The sequence below is a fragment of the Cervus canadensis genome, chromosome 3, assembly GCF_019320065.1.
Source record: "Cervus canadensis isolate Bull #8, Minnesota chromosome 3, ASM1932006v1, whole genome shotgun sequence".
Taxonomy (NCBI): Eukaryota; Metazoa; Chordata; class Mammalia; order Artiodactyla; family Cervidae; genus Cervus; species Cervus canadensis.
Genome location: NC_057388.1, coordinates 97113759 through 97119185, shown reverse-complemented (window position 1 = coordinate 97119185; position 5427 = coordinate 97113759).

Sequence of the window (5427 nt, the reverse complement as noted above, 5' to 3'; positions counted from 1 at the left end):
ATACAGCTCAAGAGCAGAGATCTCTCCTAGGAAGGGTATCCATCTAGGGATGTGAGTGAGCAGAGTTTTTTAGAAAAGCAGGGAGATTAGGACAGATCCACAGAGTGGGTTTGGCTTTCCTTACTCGGGTCATCGATTCTCACTCAGGCCCAGACGGAAGAACGAGGAAGGGAACTGACTGATCATCATTCTCCTTCTCTGAAGTGGAGCCAGAGTCAATGAGTTCTAGAACCCAGTCATATGTGAGTTGGAGTTAGTAGAATGCCAGAGAAAGAGGGTGATTCTAAAAACAGCTTTTCCCAACTGCTGCCAAGGTTCTCCTATGGGTTTTTTGGCACTTCTTAGGGGAGCTGCCCTAAGAAGTGGGTTTGGGGCTATAGTGGGAAATGGCTGAGGAGAGTGTGGGCAGAGAGTTGAGCTGGTTGATCTGTGGTTTGTGTGCTGTCGGGAGGGGACTGGGGAAGGAGGTAAGGGAAACTGCAACAGACAGGGAGGTGAGGCTGGGAAGCCTGCTTCAGGAACATTCTTATTGTCATTATGGCCAACAAACGGTGAAAGAGAGACAGAAGTCTCTGGCTCAGTCTGTCTGAGACCAGGATCCTGGTTTTACACCTTGTACCCTTGGTCACTGGCATTGGAGGATCTCTTTCTCCACTGGCTTCCCTTTAGATGGGCAGGAGGTCTTTCCTAGAGCCTGAGGTCAATTTAGGTAGTTGTTTGGCTTAGACCATGGCAGGTCTAAACTCTGCTTGCTACAATCTGACCATACCTATTTGTTCTCCCTAAATTCCTCTAAATAGCTCTTCCTCCAGTTAGCAAGTGGCCCATCCTGTGTCCACATTCCATTCATTTCTACCTTCTTGCATTTAGAATTTCTACCTTGCCTTTCTTTGCCTTGTCTTCCCACCCTTGTTTTCTCTGCAATACCCTCTCTCCTTTTTTTAAAAAAACTTTTTGGCCACACTGCTCAGGCATATGTGATCTTAGTGCCCCCACCCCCACCCCCACCCCCACCAGAGATCGACCTCTCACCCCCTGTAGTGCAAGCGTGGAGTCTTAACTGTTATTAGGGTTTAAAAAAACAAAAAACAAAAACAAAAACCCAAATTTATAGTCCCAAACCTGCCATGTAACACTGAGACTTAGGGTGTTGGAAAGGGAGAAATCATGTTAAAGACCACCAAACCCTTCATCCGAACTCATCTTTATCTGTCCTTTCCTCTCCTCTCTTGGAGGAAGACATTTCTAAACCCTTTTTTATTGTAAACACAAATATGACAGCATCTTAAAGAGAGACTACCCTTAATCTCATCATCTTAATGCAACAATTATAAATATTATACCATTCCTTTCCAGTCATACTCATTGTTTTACATCATCTCATAAACCACTTTATATTTAGTTTTTCTCCATTTAACAACATAACCCAAACACATCTTTAGTTTCCTCACAGTTATTATAAGAGAAGCATAACATTGCCTCTTGTTACTGTAATGTAATTATATCAAGCCACTCTCCTGATACTGGACAGGGGTTGCTGGCTCATCCTGTCATTTTTTTTTTTTTTAATCACAAATAATGCTTTTAATTATTTAGCTTCTTATAGTATTCACATAACAGAAACTGAAAAATCTGTGTTGTTGTTTAGTGACTAAGTCATGTCTGACTCTTTTGCGACCCCATGGACTGTAGCCCGCCAGGCTCCTCTGTCCATGGAATTTCCCAGGCCAGAATACTGGAATGGGCGCCATTGGCTCTATTTTTGAAAAGAATTACATGCTGCTCTTAATTCCATCTCCTCTGAATTCTGAGAATTTATATCAATTATCCTTCCCTCGTATTTTTTTTTGAGGTTAATTTGTGTTTTTATTTGCCAGTATAATTTAACTACTGTGGCCTGCAAAGTTTTTGACCTAAGAGATCAATTTTACATCACAATCCAACAAACACACACACATATATAATGTGTATACATAAGTAAAAGTGAAACAAAAGTTTTGCCAAAAATGTCTACCCTGAGTGTTAATTTTTTTTGAGACTTTTTTAAAAAGCAGTTTTAGGTTCACAACAAAAATGACAAGAAGATACAGAAACTCCTCATATTCCCCCTCCCCTGGAAGAATAGCCACTATCAACCAGGTGGTACATTTTTTTTTTTTAATCAAGAATGAACTGTATTGACACATCATAATCAACCAAGGTCCCTACTTCATCTTAGGGTTCACTTTAATGAAGTCAGTAGTGTTAAACATTCTAAGGATTTGGACAAAAGCATAAAAATACATGAGCTTACCCAGTAGCTCAGGTGGTAAAGAATCCATCTGCATTGCAGGAGACCCGGGTTTCATCCCTGGATTGGGAAGATCCCCTGGAGGAGGGCATGGCTACCCACTCTAGTATTCTTGCCTGGAGGATTCCATGGACCGAGGAGCCTGCCAGGCTACAGTCCATGCAGTCGCAAAGAGTTGGACATGACTGAGTGACTAAACACAGCACAGCACCATAAAAACATGTATACATAATTATAATGTCATTCAAAGTATCTTCCCTTGCATTTTATTCTCTCCCTGTTTTCAATACCTTCTCTTCTATCTACAGAGATGTTCAGGCTTATCTAACCTAAAACATATTTCAACCCTGCCGATACCATTCTCTGTAGCCTCCAGTGTTTTCCAATCAGCTCATTCTTTTAGTTACCCTTGTTATTACCCTTCTCCACCCCCATTTCAGCAGTCTCCTTTTAATGACCACATCATCAAGCCCAAAAAGATCTCAGTCCTTATCATCCCTGACATTGATCATGCCCTTCTGAAACAGTCCTCCAGGCCCTTGATGATGTCACTTTTCTGTCGTTCTCTTCAGCTTTCTCTCAGTCTTTCTCTGCTTTTATCGAAACCTCCTTTTTAGTTTTTCCAAAATGAAGGTCTTTCTGAAGCTCTTCAGCCCTCTTCTCTGCTTTCCCCTCTTCCCAGGCAGAGTCATTTACTTTCACATCTTTAGCTAATACTTCTGTGCAAATGATTTCCATATGTGTACTTTTAACCCTACTGGCCTAATCCTCCAAGCCTGAGGCTCACCTTCACCACCCACTGCTCATGCTAACATCATTCCCTGTTAGCACTGGGTGCTAACCCAGCTCCTTGAATTTAGCTCCCACCCCCAAGCTTCCTTTGGCTTACCCTTGCACATATGACCGCAAAACCTCTGAATCATCTTTTATTCTTTTCTTTCCTCATATTTCATCAGCTGATTTAATATCCAGAGTGGTGGTGGGGTTGTTCAGTCACTAAGTCGTGTCCAAGTCTTTGCGACCCCAGGAACTGCAGCACGCCAGGCTTCCCTATCCTTCACTATCTCCCAGAGATGTGTGTGTCTCACCTGTTTTCTAATCTCCACTCAAACACACAGAGATTTTAGTCAAAATACAAAAGCATTATGCTTGTGTTTAAAATGCAAGTGATATAATTTTATTATACTCTAATCAGATGTATTAACATAAAGAGTAACAAATGAATGCTCCTCTCTGTAAAAGTGAACATTCCTCTTCAAATATGTACTCCTCAATCCCTTTCCAAATATTATTTCTTTTCCCAGTGGGAAAGTGGATTTCCAATCAACACACATTTTCCCATTAATAGGATTACACTATACTGTGTCTTGCTTTCTCTCCTTCATTATGAGGTATATAGATCTTACATGGAACAGAATAGAAGGTCCAAGGAAAGACCCACATATATGTTGTAATAAATTTTTAAAAAGTATAAAATTGAACTTCCTTTGTGGTCTAGTGGTTAAGATTCTACCTGCCAATGCAGGGGACGTGGGTTCCATCCTTGCTCTGGGACAATTCCACATGCTGCAGGGCAACTAACACCATGCACCACAACTGCTGAAACCCGTGTGCCCTCCAGCCTGTGCTCTGCAACAAAAAAACCAACTGCAATGAGATGCCCATCACAACTAGAAGTAGCCCCCAATCACCGCAACTAGAGAAAACCAGCATGTAGCAGTGAAGACTCAGTGCAATAAAAGTAAATATTAATTAACATGATAATATTATTATATTAATAAAATAAAAATTAAAAAAATATAAAATTGATTCTTATGGAGAAAGGATAGTCTTTTAACAAATGGTGCTATAATAACTGGACATTGTATGGGAAAGGTTAACGGCAACTTCTATCTAGCAAAATAAATAGAAGTTGACTCAGATGAATTGAAGAGCTAAACATAAAAGCTAAACCTTGTATTTCTAAAAGAAAACATAGGGTGACCCACCTCCCAGAATATTGGAAATAAAAGCAAAAATAAACAAATGGGACCTAATGAAACTTAAAAGCTTTTGCACAACAAAGGAAACTATAAGCAAGGTGAAAAGACAGCCCTCAGATTGGGAGAAAATAATAGCAAACGAAGCAACAGACAAAGGATTAATCTCAAAAATATACAAGCAACTCCTGCAGCTCAATTCCAGAAAAATAAATGACCCAATCAAAAAATGGGCCAAAGAACTAAACAGACATTTCTCCAAAGAAGACATACAGATGGCTAACAAACACATGAAAAGATGCTCAACATCACTCATTATCAGAGAAATGCAAATCAAAACCACAATGAGGTACCATCTCACGCTGGTCAGAATGGCTGCTATCCAAAAGTCTACAAGCAATAAATGCTGGAGAGGGTGTGGAGAAAAGGGAACCTTCTTACACTGTTGGTGGGAATGCAAACTAGTACAGCCGCTATGGAGAACAGTGTGGAGATTTCTTAAAAAACTGGAAACAGAACTGCCATATGACCCAGCAATCCCACTTCTGGGCATACACACTGAGGAAACCAGATCTGAAAGAGACACGTGCACCCCAATGTTCATCGCAGCACTGTTTATAATAGCCAGGACATGGAAGCAACCTAGATGCCCATCAGCAGATGAATGGATAAGGAAGCTGTGGTGCATATACACCATGGAATATTACTCAGCCTTAAAAAGAATTCATTTGAATCAGCTCTAATGAGATGGATGAAACTGGAGCCCATTATACAGAGTGAAGTAAGCCAGAAAGATAAAGAACATTACAGCATACTAACACATATATATGGAATTTAGAAAGATGGTAACGATAACCGTATATGCAAAACAGAAAAAGAGACACAGAAATACAGAACAGACTTTTGAACTCTGTGGGAGAATGTGAGGGTGGCATATTTCAAAAGAACAGCATGTATACTATCTATGGTGAAACAGATCACCAGCCCAGGTGGGATGCATGAGACAAGTGCTCGGGCCTGGTGCACTGGGAAGACCCAGAGGAATCGGGTGGAGAGGGAGGTGGGAGGGGGGATCGGGATTGTGAATACATGTAAATCCATGGCTGATTCATATCAATGTATGACAAACCCACTGGAAAAAAAAAATAATAATAATTT